The 18,503-nt window shown below is 40.4% G+C and overlaps 1 long non-coding RNA gene across 1 annotated transcript; it reads right to left on the minus strand.

Annotated features, from left to right (window-relative positions):
* Positions 1–2,357: 2,357 nt before the first annotated feature.
* Positions 2,358–17,836, minus strand: LOC144248587 (uncharacterized). The gene is made up of 6 exons (XR_013341875.1): positions 17,422–17,836; positions 17,208–17,327; positions 15,567–15,641; positions 15,354–15,445; positions 9,801–10,767; positions 2,358–3,262 (listed from the first exon to the last, which is right to left on the minus strand). It is a non-coding gene; the product is annotated as an uncharacterized LOC144248587 (long non-coding RNA).
* Between the last annotated feature and the right edge of the window lie 667 nt (positions 17,837–18,503).

Genomic DNA, 18,503 nt, shown 5'->3' on the forward strand with positions numbered 1-18,503 from the left:
ATCCAACTGACATTGGATTCCATCCGGTTGTCTTGCAAAAGCCAAGTGCTGGGGCCAGTAGGTGGGAGATGGGGGGAAAACCTTTACTATCACAGGAGGCTATTTGATGTTAGCTTGGAGAATAGGCCCATAGTGGGACGGGCCCCTCGGGAGCAAAGGGAGAGGGTTTCTCCTCAGCCCCCCCAGAGTCTTCGCCGGGCAGGGCAGTTCCGATCCCTCTCTGGTTCTCGTGACGTTCGCATCGGCGGCCTTCTTTGACTCTTGACGTTGTCGTGGATCTTTTCACCATAGGAGCTCGCCTTCATGTCTGGAGCTATAGCTACAGTCACCCTGTAGTCATTTCTTCCTTCTCTAGGCCTACTGAGCTTCTTAGGCTTCCTCTTAAGTGCTTTGGCACTAACATCTTGAAAGGAGTTGCATGTCATCATCAAGTGCTACTGCCCTAGGGCTTTCTTTTCTTTGGCATCATCAGCCGATGGCTCATCTTGGGCTAGGAATCTTGGGTCCATAAGGTGAAATTGCCAGGCAGTTTCCACTTGTGTCCGTGTCACGTTGTCTGTGTCCATGTCACGTTGTCTGTGTCATAGGCCTTTGTTACATCTCCATGCTTTAGCAACATCATTTTGTGCCGTATTGGCCATATTTTGCTCACGTACCTTCCCGGATATCAATTATTCTGGCATTTTTACATATTTACTTTTTGGGTCCGGACGATGTACACGACATGTTCTCATCCGTCTTCATTCTCAGTTTTGGTAGCCCTTCTCATGGACTTCCGTACGGAGCTTATTAGCCCCTCATCACCTGACCACAGTAGTTCCGTAGCATCTGCCTTCTCAAAGGATATAGGGCTCAAAAATTAGTCTTCTGGAGAATTATATCAAGTCCTCACTTATCTTGTATCTCTGTCAGCTTACGTTGTATGCACTTATGATGCACCTACCTGTGTCGGCTTCTATTGTATGTGCGTATGTTGCGCCTACCTATGTTAGCTTATATTGTTTGTGCTTACACTGTATGTACCTACGTTGGCTTATGTTGTTTGTGCTTATACTGTATGTACCTACGTTGGCTTATGTTGTTTGTGCTTATACTGTACGTACCTACGTTGGCTTATGTTGTTTGTGCTTATACTGTACGTACCTACGTTGGCTTATGTTGTTTGTGCTTATACTGTACGTACCTACGTTGGCTTATGTTGTTTGTGCTTATACTGTACGTACCTACGTTGGCTTATGTTGTTTGTGCTTATACTGTACGTACCTACGTTGGCTTATGTTGTTTGTGCTTATACTGTATGTACCTACGTTGGCTTATGTTGTTTGTGCTTATACTGTATGTACCTACGTTGGCTTATGTTGTTTGTGCTTATACTGTATGTACCTACGTTGGCTTATGTTGTTTGTGCTTATACTGTATGTACCTACGTTGGCTTATGTTGTATGCACCTCTGTTGTGGCAATTATGATCGGAGCTGCCTTGCCCGGGCAAGTAGTCACGCTCAGGTAGAGCAGTTATAAAGCTTTGCCGTTCATCTGTTCTCTACGGGGTTTGGGGTACAACACTGATGGGCCCAGAGTTGGTATAGCTCCTAGCTCTCAGATAGTCAGTCACTGACGGCCTCCCCTTGTCTCGTAGGTCCCCGGGTCCCTACAGAATTTCCTGGAATCTACCATTTGACATGGAGGTCCTGCGGTCAGAAGAAGCGTTTAAGCATATTCTTCAGTGCAGCGTTTCACGTAAGGGTGGCAGCCAGCGTGTCAGCAGAAGAATGTGTGAGAGTGTGACTGTCTGTGTCTGTCTGTGAGAGTTTGTGTGTGCTTGTGTCTGCAGCTGTGTGTGTGTGTGGAGCAGATACAACCTTGTGTGTATGGCCTTTGCCTTTCAGGGGGGGTTTTCATCAGGCAGGAGGATTTTTTGGGAGTCTCCGGAGCGAGTTGCCGTGAATGTGAGTTTGTGCGTAACGCGAAGGGGGCGTGCACGTCGGCGGAGCGTTTTGCGCCGTTTTTGTTCCGGGTGCGTCATAACAATAAAAGCGTTGTGGACTTTTCTGAAATGGAGACACGGTTATATTGTGTCAATATGTATTTGGCTTGTAGTACATTATATTGTTCTGTCTTTGCAGTTGTTCCTGTCTTTTGATGTATTTTGCTGTATGTAAATTGGACTTGTACTTGTGTGCCTAGGTATGATGTATTCTTTGTTGTATTTGTCTCTGTACTTGCATTTGTATGCATTGTTTCCCTGTGTATTGCTGAAGTTTAAGGGAATAAAGATTAATCAGCCCTAATAATGATGCCTCTTACCCTCTGCCCTGCCCACCATTCATCTCCTGTCTTTCTTTGGTGTGGTTGAGTCCTATCATTTTCACCCTTTTTCTCCCTTTGCCTCTTACTTTCCTCTTTAGTCTATTCCTCACTTTATCCTTCCATGTGTAACTCTTTGTCTCTGGCTGTGTTTTCCTTTGTTTCCATTTCTAACACATCTCTATGTTTCTCTAACCCTATTTCCTTCTCACCCTATTTTCTTCCATTCCTCTACATGTATTTCCCCATGTCTCTTTGTCTGTCTCTTTCAATCTAGGTTTCACTATGTTTTCTTCTTTTTTTTCTCTTTGTCAGCCTTTGTCTTTCTAACACTTGCTATCATTGTCTTTGTCTCTGACCCTTTTTCCTTTTCTGTCCAACTTTAACTTTTTTGTCTAACTCTCTATTTCTTTCTCTCTTGAACCCTACCTTGTGTTCAGTCTCTCCATTTGTTTTCCTGTAGGTTTTCAGCTCTATTTCTTCTTTTTCTTGTCTCTCTATTTGCTTTTCTCTTTCATTTCAAGTGCTTCCTTTTCTGTTTGTCTTTCACTCTTTTTCTCTTTACCCCACCTTTCTTTCCTCTTTCTCTGCCTTTCTCTTTCTAATCTGACTTTTTTGGTTTTTCTTTTTATCTCCGACTCTTATTTTTCTTGCTCTGTTTTCTTCTTACTCTCTCCTCTTCATTTTTTTTTCTCACTCTCTCCTCTTTCTTCTCACTCTCTCCTCTTTCTTCTCACTCTCTCCTCTTTCTTCTCACTCTCTCCTCTTTCTTCTCACTCTCTCCTCTTTCTTCTCACTCTCTCCTCTTTCTTCTCACTCTCTCCTCTTTCTTCTCACTCTCTCCTCTTTCTTCTTCTTCTTCCTCCCTTCTCTTTTTCTTCCTCTTACTCTCTCCTCCTCTCTCCTCTTCTTCTTCCTCTTAGGCTAAATACTTGTATCAGACATTTTAAACAGGTCTTTTATACAGAAGTGAATACATTAAAAGAGAAAGGAAAAGAAAATAACTGGTAATATATTTCAAAAGTCAAACCAGTATTTAATTTCTGCATCAAGTATTGCAATCAAAGACACCTAAAAGATTCACCTTTCCATAAAATCAAGGTTTTAGTTAGTGAGATGGTGGTTTACTTATTTAGGTGGTTGTTTTTTGTCCTTCTAACAGCTTGTATTTTTAACTGTTCAGTCCATCAGCAGACAGACACCCTGTCCATCTTAACATAGGCTAAGATGGCCATAAAAATAGTGCAGGTGATGACATTGGTTAGCAACCTTTTCTTCTTCATCATCATCATCTCACATTAACAAAGAGAGACGAAAGGCACAAGGAATTCAAATTATTAGCTTTGAGAACTGAAATAAAAATCTTCTTTCCACAATTAGCCTACATATAGTGGCATTAGAAATACCACTTTAAGTTCTGAAAGTACTGGAAGGAATTTATACCCAAAGGATCCTAATTCTTTGGTAAGTCAAAGCTGCCATTTGTACCTGTGAACAGTATCACTTGGAGAAAATGCAACACTTAGGAAGAGTTTTAATTGTTTTTTTCATTACTTGACTCTGTCATTTTTTTCTGAAGTTTTTACAGCTTCTTGCATTCAAATGAAGGAAGATTAAGGCTGGATGGTTAAGGTTGTAATGCAGCATTTCAAAGTAATATTAGTGAAGATGTACTAGAAACTGCATTGCTTAGAAACCTATTATTTCAATAATCCTTTCTCAGAACTTCACAAAGGTCCTTTTATTGTGTCTCTGATAAATAAAATGTGATTTCTATTTAGAAAGAATTAAGGTAGTGAAGACTAACTAGAGAAGAACATGCAACCTTATAGATACTGAGGCAAAAAATAAAGCAAAATGGTTAGTTGCTGGTTCCAACTGGTATTTTTAAGTCTGTACGGCTAAGCATCTCTATCTTATATTTGTGATCTTTCTGCAATTTTGTATTTATGGGGTTTATGCCTGTTCAGAGTAATTAGTGTTGTTTACATTAGAACAAATACTGAAATACAAAAAATGAAAAGTTATTGGCAAATGGGATACAGAGTAGCAAATCTGGAAATTAGACGCTGCTGATGTTTATCTGTAATGAAATTTGGCATAGGACCAGCAATAGCCAGAAGTAGGTAGAATATCCTGTGATACAGCATCTGAAATTCATCAAAACCCCCCTCCAAATTACCTTCAGTATTGTAAAAGTTTCCATTCTTTTTATTATTTGTACTTTATTAGAGGCATCTTGTCAGTACTACTTTTTCTTAGCCTTATCCGGAGATGCTTTCTTATGTCTGACTCCTGAAAGCCTCTGTGCAGAACCAGAGTTCTGCAGAGCTTTTTCCCCTGTATTCCTTCCCTTTTCTGTCTTCCCAAAAGCTTTTGGGATTTTGGCTTTTACACCATAATTTACTTAATTGCCTTTTCGTGTCAGATAATTCTTATGCATATAACATCTCATTTTTAACTACCTGCTTGGTATTGCTACAACATCAAAGAATTTATAAAATTATTCTTTGTTCTCTTATTAGATTTTTTGCTTTGTCCTTACAGAATCTTCTCTGATAAATAGAAGTGGTAGTGCTTTTTATTTACCGCCTTAATTTCCTGCAGTAAAAAAACACTCTATGTTCATTAATCATTCAACGACAAAGGATATTCTGTATTGGAGCCAAAATTGTATACATTTCTAAGCAACTACAGCATTTTGCTTTATTTTCTTAAATCTGTTTCAGAGCTTTGATCAAATTGCACTCTCCAATTGTTTTCCAAAGGGTGTAATAAGAGAAAAAAAATAACCATTTTTATAACGAAATTTCAAGCAAATAAAATCCTTAGAGGAAATTTGATTCTGTAAATGAGGACTAGGAAGAGGAAGGTCATAAGAAGTTACATCATCGGAGTTTAACCATCCCCTTAGCACACTGATCTAAAACAGGAAAAGCGTATGAAAAACTGCAGAGGTGTCTTCTGAGAAGGTATATGCACATTTCACATACTACTTGTTCTGTATCTTTCTTCTAAACAGTGATTAAAGCAGCTCCCAGTACAGATCTGTAACAAATTCATGAGCAAATCTGATAAAACGTGTCTTTGAGTAAACTGTGAACCTAACCTGACAACTAAGATAAATAGTTTGTCAGTTGATCTAACCACACCATTCTTTTCTCCTGTATCTGGTTTCTTTTCTTCAGAATTAACCCAGTACTTTCTCCCCCATCGTGCTTTACAAACAACCTCCCTATCTGCTTTTTGTGCCCTATGAAGCCAAGAGGAGCAGTGATGCACAGGAACACTGAAACTCCAATGTCTGGTCAACTAAATCTGGATGATGCTTTTTAGGAGCAGCAGAATGATTTTTCTAACTGCAAAAACTGTTATAATACCACTTATTTAAACTTGATTTCCTGTTCACTTGTGAATTGATTATTTGACCTTAAATTGTTATGGTTTTTTTGACCATAAAGCCAGTTCTGATTTGCTGAGTTGATGCAGTAGAAAATACTTATATTTACATTGTTCAGCTGTTCGCAGGTAAAGTTGCATGATTCAATAGCCACTGGACATGCTGAGTTCTGACTGGCGTGTTAAAATTTTTCTAATATGTGGGAACTCAAAATGTCTCTCAGACATTTTTAGAGGTTCCAGGCCTTGGTCAGAGGCATTCTAGACCCTGGCAGACAGCTGAAAAACAGCTGTGATTTTGAGTTTGAGCCATGGAATGAATTGCCAACTTTGGAGGTGGAACAAGCAATCACAAAAGGTTAGATAGTATAGTAAAAGTAGTTACAAAGTAGAGGGGAAATTTTTTAGTATTGTACAGGGGGGTTTTCACTTTGTAGGTGGGGGTCAGAAGTTCTAAGATGGAGGAAAGTGGGCTGATCCTGTTCTTCCTCCTTCTTTTTCCTTACCTCCATGTTCTTGGTGATGTTGGCACTGACAGATCGGTTTAGAGTAGAAAAACACTTGGCAACTAGGTAGTAGGTATTGGGGAATAATTGTAAACATGTTATACGTAATATATCTTATAAAAGATAGCAGCAGCCCTGGGCGGAGAGGGAGACGAAGAAGACAGCAGATCGAGAGGATGTCAGGGGCTGTGTGTGCCTCTACCCAGGCCGCTGATCAAACAGCCGCAGTCCAAGAACATAATCTGTTAGATAACTAGCGATAAACTGCCTTGAGACCGAACAGCTAAAGCCTGCGGAGTTTTTCTTTGGAAGCACGGGTTGGAGGAGGAATTTCACCACCACATGAGACCCCAGAGCAAGGCCGGGGTTCTCACAGTAATAAAGATGCACCCTTTGTTTATCCACCTTTGTCATTTATACATCCAGCTGTGAAGCTCTCCAGCTTTGCAGTGCTGTTTACTAGGACAATTGAATACCATAACTTCCCAAATTTTGTGTACGTGACCAATCAATATGCAGATTTTATAGCCATAATTTCACACACAGATAATTTGTTAATCGGGCTGCACGCTAAGCTGAGGAAAGCAACACAGCAAATAGTTTTTGCTTTTTTGATAGTTTCTGCCATGTTGAGCTCCTATTCTGTCCATTGGTAATGATTGTACCTCTCATGGGAGGAAATCTGACGGACAAACATACAAAACAATCCACTATTTGGCATAGAGGGAACTAACAACAATAACAGAAGTTTAATATTTTGCTTTCTTTGTCACCTAAGGGTGTGAAAGGTATTCTAGTTCATTGAGTTTATATTCTGCCGCTGATCTTTAGCTGAGGGACACAAAGATATATGTGTTATGCGTGTTTGCATATTTATGTGTTTATATATGCATGTAGATATAGACATATAAAAACACATAAATACACACAGGTGGGGGTGTATGTATATGTATGTATTTATATATATATATATGCCTGAGGTCATATGTGTGTGGGATTCAGTTTGTGTTCTGTTAAACCCAGCCCTCTGTGTGTGTGTGTTTGCACCTCGTCCACAGGAGCTGGTTACAGTGCTGGCTATTGAACTGTTGTTGTTTTCAAGCTGTAATTTATTTGGTAATGATATACAATGTTTCACAGTGATAAGGAGTCAATAATGAATATGTTATGCTTTAACATCATAAAGACATCCTTAGGAAAAAGTCCCTGTCTTTCTCCAACAGTGATCCATATGGTGTGCTACTAAAAGGAGATGATCTCTGAGTGAACAAATGTGAAATAATACAGACTTAATCTTTATTGCTCTTTTCCTATCAAGATAGCCTTTGTTGTCTGGCCTATGAAGACACTGCAAGACTACTCACTCATACAGCATTGTTGTATTGTTCACTTTTATTTTCTCTAAAGCAGACCGGGGTTGTTTTTTTCTTTTTCCTTTGCATATGTCTTAAGAAGTTGACCTTTAGCTTTACTAATGCAATTAATAGTTTTTGCTTCCTATCTCCTATAAATGATGTTGGTGAAATAGGTCACCTGATTTCATGTTCTAGTAGGTACAGTCAGAGAAAATTCTGGATATGTAAATTATCATATTTAATTAGCATTATTTCTATCCTCTTTATTACACATTTTGCAATACTATTGATTGTTGGACCTAGAGTATCTTTTGTCCTCAAGCCACACACCTAGAAGTCACCTAAATCTTCATTTTTTCTGAGGATAATTCAGCTTGGAATAATTTTTTTAAATCTAGATTAAGAGTAAATAATTTAAATGGAAGTTTTGACAGGACCACACGTATAAGGTTTTGAAGTATTTCAAGACTACGAAAAATTGCTACCCTGTCATCTGACTTTTTAGTCTTTATCTAAGACATAAACCACATGTTTGTTTGATGTTTGATTTTTTGTCATAAAAGGAGTAGGTGCTTTATCAATAGACTTTATTTTAATCAATACTGCCTCGATTATTCCCTACATGAATCCAATTTTTATTTCTACTGTCTAGAGTGGGAAAATATGAGAAAGAGTTCCCCACATCAAATCCATCTGCATCATCTCAGAGGCTGCCTTCAGTAGCTTAAACATGACTAAACCCCTCCCACTGTTACACTGGAAAGAGTCTTGATGACTCAAAACTTTAAAAAAACCTTGTCGTTTTCACTCCATTTAAATGTGTCACTTTTAATAGCAAAACAAGTAGAGAAATTCCAATGTGAACTCATTTTAGAGCAATGACCAAGTATTATGAATATTTGACTGTATTTAATCTTTCAGCTCCTTTTCTTATTGCATCCTTAACCCTACTCCTGAAGGGACTTGGATTTAAATACAGTAGAATTTCCAGTGTTGAGCAAATCTCTGGTTTCATACCTGAAGATCTCCTTAGTTCAAAAATCCACTTTGTAATTAATTTTATTTATGCTGTGCAACTCTGCTTTCCCAGATATTAAAAAGCATATTGGCAAAGAATATGACATTATTTCTTGAATAAAATGACAGGAAGTAATGCAGCAAGATTTTCTGCCTTGAGAGTCACCTGACTTCTCCATTCAGTGACTTTATATTCCTATTCAGGGATTATTATACCTAAGAGATCCAGAGTATAGCCAAGAGAATAGTAATAGAGAAGTTCTAACTGTAATGCTGATTTTCTACTGTTTGTTACTATTTCCTCACCCATAAAAGGCACTTGTAATTAATTTTCTGTTCCCTAGGACCACCTGTAGAAGTAAACTTCACTATTGGTGATGAGATTTAAACACGAAGAAAAAAAGCTGGGTAAGTATGAAGTTGTTAAACTCGCTGTCACGAGACTGTATTGTTGAAGACTGTTACAGGGATGATGGGAGTCTGGGATAAGTTTAGCTATGAAAACTTAGTTCCATTTCATCAAGGAGGCTTAAAAGAAGACCCAAATTGGGTTGTATTTTTTTGCTGTTGTTGGGTTTTTTTTGTTTTTTTTTTTTTTTTTAAACTGAATATTTTTGGAAAAAATATGAAGTAGTTATCTCTGACATTTCTATTGACAGGTGGCCAATACATGTCTGGGGAATCGTAATGATTCAACATCTCGTTTGGAAGCAGCAGAAACAGAGACAAGCTTTCAGGTATTCTCTTCCAGAGTAATTTTTGGGGTTTTACTAAAAGGTCTCATGAGATTCAGTTACTTAAAGTAGACTTACACATTCTTCACCAAGTTCTGTCTCAAAAGAGAAGACTACTTAATTCAGACTTTGACTGTGTCTGATTGTAATTGATCTGTTCAAAATTATTTCTGGCTGGTAACAATTTGCAAACTATTAAATATTTGGAAAGCTGGTAGTCAAATTACTTAATTTGACAGTGTCATGTGTATAGCCCTGGAAGCAGGAGTAAGGAGAGTTTTCCAAAATAATTGAATATTAAATACCTATGTGGTTGTTTATATATATATATATAATATGCAGTGATATGAAGCTGTATGTAGCATCAGACTTGTATGGTTTTGCACTTAGAGATCAGGACCCTTTTCTAGGGACAATTCCAATTTTAACAGACTTTTTTATTTCTGTTTATGTATATATGTATTCTATACACCATATTTTTACCTTTACAGAAGTTTCACAGCCCTCCATGGACTAAACCTGAAGATGAAAAATCACCTGAAGAAAAAGAGAAAAAATACAAAGAATCAGTTAGTACACCAGAATAAAAACTCTAAATGCTACTAACCTACATTGAAAAATGCCAATCACTTCCATTTTCATGTTCTGCTAGCACAAAGGCATGAAATGTCCCAGGTTTCTAAAGCATGCATTTTTCACTATTTTATGAATGTCTGTAAATTAGTCTATAACAGACCAGTTAGTACCTTCCAGCAATAATCCAAAATTGATGTTTGAAGAAGTGCTTTGTAATGCAGTCCAGTTTTTGAACTCTTGTTCTACCTTATCAGTAATTGTATACTATAAATTACCCATTTCGTAAACAACAGTCATTCTCAAGTATATTTCTCACTGTTTTATTTCATGTAATTTTGTGGCAGATTAGTTCTAATATTAAGAGGCAGTCAATGTGGAGGGGGGAAGATATCTGTGTAACCATATTTGAAGTACAATCCTTAAGTGCAACTGCAAAAAGACAACTGTGTGTGTGGGGGGTCCATGTATGCTTACCTTTTAGTAATTCCATCTCAAATCTAATTACTTACACAATAAAATATGCTTATTTTCTTCTTTCTTTCCTCAGTGCTATCTTAACTAGTTCATTTATGAACACTGAAAAGCTGACAGAATTGGATTTTAAGGGATGGAGATGGAGAGAATCATTACTTTAAGGATTCAAGCAAAAAAAATGTGCAGGTGGTACTGAGTTACAGTGTCATAGCTTGGATGGCAGCCGTGGGAAGTCGGTTTCATCCCTTGTGTTTGTGCTGATCTCGACGGGATGGAATACACTTCCAAGGGGAAAGCCCTGTTTGGTCCACTACAGTTGGCCTTTGATCCCTCCATCGGGGAGGACTGATTGGAATCAGCTCTGTCACTCATGGATTCTTTCAGTTTCTCCTTAGTCACACTATGACAAGAAAGCAGAAAAGAAAGGGAGAAGAGAGAATGTTTTTCTTTTTTGGGTGCATGTCATTATTGGTCTAATTTAAGAATTCATATGCCATATCTTTTTGAGATGCACATCTTTCAGGAATGGTTGGAACAGTAAACTGCCTGATGCAATGCTATCTATCCCTAGCAAGAATTGTCTTAAGCATTTGTAACTTGTAAACTTCCACCTTGGTCTTAATGCACACCTCAGCACATTTTCAACTAGATTTGAAGTAGTTATAATAATTTACTTTGTCTTGCTTTGTATCAGTTTAAAAGCAAATAGACAAATCTTTAACTTAGTGATGCTCTGTCTTCAGTTTTAGCATTTAAGACTTTACCTCTCCTTCAACAGTCTCCTTCAATACCTCCTTGTCCTTGCTGGTGTGAAAAATGCATATTTTATGATTGGCTTTTCGCAAAGGCTATAATGAATATTCTATGTGTAATGTTAGAACGTTATGCTGTGTTAATTCACTTAAGTAGTGTGTTAAATACAGTTTTAGGTTCTAACCTAATGTTAAAATAGAGACTATGTATGTGGGGAAGTTTTTTTTTAGGAATGAGATACTTACTTCAAAGAACACCTAAATCTTCCAAAGCAGAGGAATTTATGGCTTTTATCAGAAGAAGTTAATTTCTTCAGGCCTTACTCAGACTCAAAGATGCCAGGGGATTAAAGGAAACAATTAACATACAACAAACAGAGTTTCTTGTTTAAAATAGAATGCATTCGTAACCATAAAAGATATATAAATGTGCAACAAGTATATTAGTTTAAGGGTGATTCCTTTATTCACAAGTCATGCTTTTCGTAACTTAATGTCCGAGAACATCCGGACGTCCGTAATTCTTTACTTTTTTATTGTCTTGTAATTGTCCTAACTCTAAACTTTAGTACTCTAGTGATATTATTATTTTTATAACCATTTTATTATTATTAAACTTTTAAACTTTTAAAAACCAAGTGATTGGCGTTTTTCACACTGGTATGAGTAATCTTTCACCCTGACATTTTGTATGTGCTCCTCTACTCAAAGATAGATAGTTGCAGTTTCTCTGCCTTTTTTAAAACTAAAAAACCTCATGAGCTGACCAAATGATGACAAAGTACAGCTTAAGACTATCCATGTTAAGAGCCAAAAGACACGAAATCGTGGCTATGAAATTAATCAGGTAAGAGATATGTGGCTCTTTGCATTTGATCCTAAATCTTGCTGAAGACAGTCTGCTTTCTTTCAAAATTTTCAGTGGGCAAGACACTTGTGGTTTTGTCATATCTACAGCTGGCATTAATTTCTAGTGATGCTAAAAGCAGCATTTCTTTGCATGTGACAGACCTTAACTGAGAAGGTCACTGGAACTCTGTTTCAGTCACCTGTCAAGAAAGGATCTGCACTGCGCAGTGGTTGAAGCCCTCCAGCAGGACGAAAGCCAACGAGCACAATGCTTCCTGTAGCTTTAGAAAGAAGCCTTTGTCAGCAGGATCCCCTTCATCAGGCAGCCTGGAGTAGATACTATCCACAGGGCTCCTTGGCTGCCTTGGTCACGGGTTCTTGCCTACAGGCTTTGGACTTGCTCGTGGCTGTTCTTCAAACACGGCTCCTCACGTGGAATCCACTTCTTGGTGCAGAGGGCAATCCCTCCATCTCCCCTTCCTCCCCTGTATCTTCTGACCAGGCTGGAGCTCTCAGTAGTGACACTGCAGTCATGGGATTCATCCCACCACATCCCAGAGATGCAAAAGGCCGTAACTTTCCTGCAGCACAGCGGCTTCCAGCTCCTCCTGTTTCTTGCCCGTGCTGCAGGTGTTGATGGAAGGCGCCTCAGCCTGCCTGTCAGCCGTGTCACCTTCCCAGAGGAACACCCCTTTTCTTCCTTTCTCACAATTTTCTGGTGTTTTCCCGCCAGCTTTTATTCCCTTGGCTTTCCTGACAAAGCCAACCCTAGACTTGCCTTGGCCTCTTACCACTCCCTGGCACTTCACTGCCTTGCATGCCCATCTCCCGCCTTGGATAAATGAGGTTTTTGTTTTAAATTGGTAACTATTTTTATATTAAGAGTTAATAATGTAAGGGCTTTTTAATTATATGGATTATTTGTAATGTTTTTTATTGGTATATTAAGTAAGTAGGTAAAAAATGGATTTTTTTGAGAAGTGCTAGATAAATACAAAGTATTTAAACTTGAAACTTTAGTGAAAGTTACTTAAATGTTTGTTTTAGGTTGGTTAATTGGTAAAGTGATATAATTATAAGTAAATAAAGTAAATAGAGTAGAAGTATAATATTTGATAGAATTTTATACTTTGAAAGTTATTAAATAAGATTTTTATAATATTGATTTTTATATTTATAAAGAAACCTAAAGTTTATATATTTTGGTGGGTGCAGTACAAGACGTCAGGTGTAAGTTGCAATTCTTGCATAATCTACATTTGTATTTACATAGTGTAATATATCTGTGTATTTACATTGGTGTTTTGTGGAGTGGTGAGTGTGTTTTTTGTGTGATCTGGTTTTATGTTCCTTATTGAAATTTACTTGGGTTTTTGTACTTGTTGAGATATAAGTAAACTTTATGTTTTGATATAAGAAATAAGTATTGTTAAGTTTTGTTTTATAAAATTGTATAGACTTGCAAGATAATGGTATAAGTTGTTATAATTTTTCAGTTATAAGCATGAAGAAATATAAGAATAAAATAATGTATGTAGTAAAGAAGAAATTGATAATAATTAGGAATTACTTAGATAATATCTATAATTAGTAACATAGGTGAAATTATATCATTAGTAAGTATTAAAAGATGGTACATTATTTTAGAGTTTTTAACAATTGATAAATGTTAAATTAGTAGTAAGTTAAATAATTATGTGTGGATAATGATTTTTTAAGTTTAAAATAATAAGTTTATTTGTTATATTGATAAAGTTAAATTGTTAAGTTAAAATTATTTGAATTTTATTTTTGACGTAGAAAATATTTGGGTTTCCTGTTAATTATTTTATTTAGGTAGATATAGGGTTAGGTTATAGTTTAAATTTTAATTGGTGTATGTTACTTAATATATTTTTATATAATGTTTTTAAAAATAGTAGTTAAGAGTAAAAATGTTAGGATTAAAGATGAATCACATTATTTAATAATTGGATTTTTTAGAAGTGTTTTTAGAATATATTTGAATATAGTAAACTTTTTTTTAAAGATTTGAAAGTGGTTATGGACAGGATTGTGAGTTTGGATTTGGATATTGAGAGTGTGAAGGTGGAGGAAATGTATGAGAGAGCGATTACTTAGTGTGAAACTTAGAAAAAGAAATTAATGTTGTAGTTGAGTTTTATATTGAAGTGATTTTGTAATAATAACTGAGGAAAGTGATCAGATTAACAGTTTGGAGGAGGTTTTTAATGAAATATATTTTTTTTAGTCTTGAAAAATATTTAAAACTATGAGATAAATTTAGGTTAAATTATAGAGTTAGTGTAGAGATTAGTTAGAGAGTTAACTTGTTTTAAGAGCTGTAAAAGTAGAGAAAAAAAAAGTAGGAATTAGAAATTTTATGTAAGAGTAGAGATTGTAATGAAGAACAGAATTTTTGATGAAATTGATGATACAATACACTGTATTTTTTTTACTTCTGAATAGGTGTTTGGTAGTGTTTTCTTTTAGTTGTTTTAATTTGAGTTGTTTTATTTTTTTTAAGAATATTAACCATATACTGTATAGTTTAGAGAAGTGATTTTTAATAAAACTTAGGATAGGTTATATTAAATAACATTTAAATTTAGATTGAATGAATTTTGATAGTAAGGAATAATAAACTTAATTTTAATAGATAAAAAGAAACTTAATGTATTTATTTAAATGTATTGACATTTAATTTTGTTTGATTTTATTAACACTTAACATATTGAATGTTGTTATTTATAAATATTGAAGGTATTTTAAGTCTTTTGGTTTTGGAGACATTTTAGCTTGTTGAGTTAAGATTATTACTTATATCTTTACAGGGTAGTTTTATTTATTGGGAAATATGTTTCTCAGTAATAGATTTTTATTTATGTTACATTTTAAATGGTACTAATTTGTGTAGTGGGTTTTGTTAAATGTAGGATATTGATTAGATTGTTTTATATTTTTTGTGGGCTTGGACAAATATTTATCTATACAGTTAGGCTTTTCTATATTTGAAGTAAGTTTTGATGGGGTTTTTTTTTAAGAGTTATTGATTTAGAATTTTAAGAATATTTGGTGTTTGGAATAAATAAAATCGGGGGTTTTTTGGATACGGTCGAGCTGTATTTTTAGTGTTAGCAAGGACTAGTTTTGGTACGTTATTTTGATTTTTTTTGTTTGCTTACGGGGAGGGTCTCCTGTTAGATGTGGAAGCCTGAGACTGGCACAAGGACTTTTTATCTAATGCTTGATGAGTCTGTTTTATGGGGAGGAGGTGTTATTTTAAGTTTTATAAAATACACTGAGAATTAGTTAAAATCATGGAAGAAACATTATGGTAATTAAAGGGTGCTACGTTTGAAGAGCTATAAATCTTTTTAAATACCTGCTTGATGTAAGGTGAGCTTAATCTCCTTTTTCTGCCCCAGAAAGCATCGGGCACGTCCACATCGATGGCACCACCTCTGCCCACTGCTCCTGCTCCACCCGACCAAAAGCAAGAGCAAAAGTTGGTTGGGCTTTAAGAACTTGCAATAACTTTGAAGCAAAATAAATCCCATTTTCCCCTGTGTTTTTTCCTTTCAGGTGCTGCACTCACCTCTGCGGACACGCACCGAGCTCTCGCTGCAGGAACCCGTCAGGCCTCGGTGGCTGTGAGTTCATGTTCTTCTCCCTGGGGAAGAGGAGAAGAATGTGATTAAATAAGTAAATAAATAAATAAGTAAATAAATAAATAAATAAATAAATGCTGAGGAATTGCAGAAATGTTTTCTGGAGCCTTTCCCCTTCGGTGCCCCTGTGCTGTGTGGGACACGGGCAGAGGAGCCTCGGGCTGGAAAGGGGCAGGAGAAAGGCAAAGGGACCCCACGGTGTCCCCAGGGCACCGTGGGGACAGAACGGACACTGCGCGGGCACGGGGAGGCGAGGAGTGACAGTCTGGGCCAAAATCCCAGCTCACCCCAGGGAAATTAGTGAGGGACATTTTGGAGGGGAAAGCTGAGGTCACGAGTTCACCCAGCCCGGCCACGTTGTGTTTGCACAAAGAGGCACCAGAGGTGAAGGTCAATCCTGAGCCAACCCTGCTCAACCTCTAAGTCCCAGAATAAATCCTACAAGCTGCCCACTGAGGGACTAAAAATACATAAAAGAGAACCAAGAGCATTCCGAGAGCAAACCAGAAGGTTCCTGGGAATCCCGTTGCAGTGTTGTCACAGCCTTTTTGACAGAGCTGTAAGATTTTTATTTCAATGCTGCGTTTCTCTCCTGGGATCATTCACTCCGTGGGCTGTGGGGATTTTTCGGGTTTGAACTCCCTCACGGTGGCCCTGACACTGCTCAGAAGCTGGAGGAAGAGCAGAGCCAGTGCTCCTGGCAGGGGCAGGGAGTTTTCCCCCAGAGCAGATCCAGCAGCTGCCCTCCAGCCCGGCCAGGAGGGATCTGCTTTGGCTCCTGCAGGGACAGAACGTGTTCAGGTGCTCCAGGTGACATTCCAGCAGCCTCATCTCCCATCCCTGTTCCTGCCCCTCCTGCTCTCAGCTCCTGCCCCACCAGCTGTGCCAAGGGAATTTGTCCCACCAGCAGCAGGGGAAGGACAAGAGCTCCCACCCTGGCACTTGGATTGTCCCGCTGGGGGATGCTGCCTGCTGGGATTTAGATCATTCCATACATTTGGCTGCTGAAATTTCCCAGCCCAGGGGCTTTAGCACAAAGATTGTTCTTTGTATGGTGCCTGGATTTGGGGTTCAGTATCAGCTTTGCTAGTTCAGATGAATTATACCCACAGCCCCAGGTTCCCTGCTGAATTCCTGCTGGAATAACCTGACAGTGCCTCGTGGAGATTGGAAATTCCCATGCAGAGCTGCCACTTTAGCACCAGCTGTGTCAGGAACCAGCAGAGGTTCCAGGGAAGCTCAGTGGGATCAGGACAAGGACAGGTCTCTATTCCACAGAACTTGCTATTTAAAACCCTCATCCCCCAGCCCCAGGGATGTGTCTGGGGTCACTTGACAGAGTTCCCTGGAATTCAACTGATTTCACTCCCCGGAGCTCAGGCTCCAGTTGATGTTTTAAAGCAGGACAAGGCAGTGGCTGGATGAGCTCCCGGCCTGTGCTGAGGCAGAACATCTCTCCTGCAGAAGCTCAGCTCCTTTCAGAGCCTCGGCAGTGGCCTCTGCATGTCCTTTCCCCTCAGGAAAGGGATGCACATCCCTGCCTGCAGCACATCTCCAGTGGGACCCACCTGTGAGAGTTTTCCATCCCTTCTGCACCTCCAGCTGGCTCCCTGGAAATCTCCAAACATAATTGCACTCCAACCTCTGATTTCAAGGCATCTCCAAGGCTCTTGCTTGGCATTTAGTACCTGTGAAGGAAGATTGCCTTGGCTCAAATGCTGCTGGTGAATGATAGCCTCCGGCTAGAAAAGAGGGAGGAGATTTGGGATGGCTGGAACATACCTGGCAGCTGTGTGGGAGGTCAGAAACAGGGATTGCTGTCAGAGCCCCTCTGCAAACGGCCGTGCCTCCATTCCCAGGTAATGCCAGCCGTTCCCTGGGGTCCCTGTGGGCTGTCGGTGGCGTCTGTCCGGGCTGAAGCATCCCTGCGTGCCTGTGGGGAGCAGCCCCTGGCCGAGGAGCCGCGGGCAGCCCTTCAGCCGTGTCCGTGCCAGCGCTGTCCCGTGCGCCGGTGCCCGTGCCGGGACGTGCGCTCGGCACGCTGCGAGCCACGGGCAGGGCACGGCAGCTCCCGCCCCGCAGAGCCAAGGACAGGAGGTGCTCTCTGCCCTTCGGAGCTCCGGCTCCTCCAGCCCCGCACCGGGCACAGCCGGAGCGGGAGCAGCGGCCCCGGCGGAGCGGCCGCTCCCGGCCGCGGCGCCGCAGCCCCGCTCGTCCGGCGGGGCTCCCCCGGGGATGCGGACACGGGGCGGGGGAGGCGGGCGCTGCTGCTCGCAGGGGAGCGCGGTGGCCACGGGGCTACCGGGGCGGGGGGGCTCGGCATCCCGCGGGGGCTGCGGGGCGGCTCCGTGTCCGCCCGCGGGGCCGGAGGCGGCGCATCGGGAGCGGCGGTGCCGATGGGGTCCCGGCCCCGACGCAGCCCCGGCTCCCCGCGGCCACAGCGAGAACGGGACCCGAGCCCCGGCGGGACCCGAGCCCCGCGCCGGCCGCAGCTGGAGCGGCGGCGCCCGTCCCGGAGCGGCTCCTCCCGGCCGCGGCGCTGCCGGTCCCGATCCCAGCCCCGATCCCGCCTCGACCCCCCGGCCCCGGCACCCCCTCCCTGCCCGCCGAGGAAGGAGCGGCTCCGCCCGGCTCCCCCAGCAGACACCGGCGGGACCAGAACCCGAATCCCGATCCCGATCTCAGCTGAGCGCCTCGGACGCCGCGCAGGCCGGGAGCTGCCCCGATCCGATCCCCGCACGGAGCTCCGAGCGCCGGTCCCGCCGCAGTCCGTCCGAGCATCCACACAGAACACGGGGCGGGCGCGGAGCCGCCGCCATTTACGGGCGGGGGGCGGGGCCGGGGGCGGGGCCAGCACCAGGTGC

This window comes from Lonchura striata, unplaced genomic scaffold (assembly GCF_046129695.1).
Source record: "Lonchura striata isolate bLonStr1 unplaced genomic scaffold, bLonStr1.mat Scaffold_188, whole genome shotgun sequence".
In the NCBI taxonomy this organism is placed as follows: domain Eukaryota; kingdom Metazoa; phylum Chordata; class Aves; order Passeriformes; family Estrildidae; genus Lonchura; species Lonchura striata.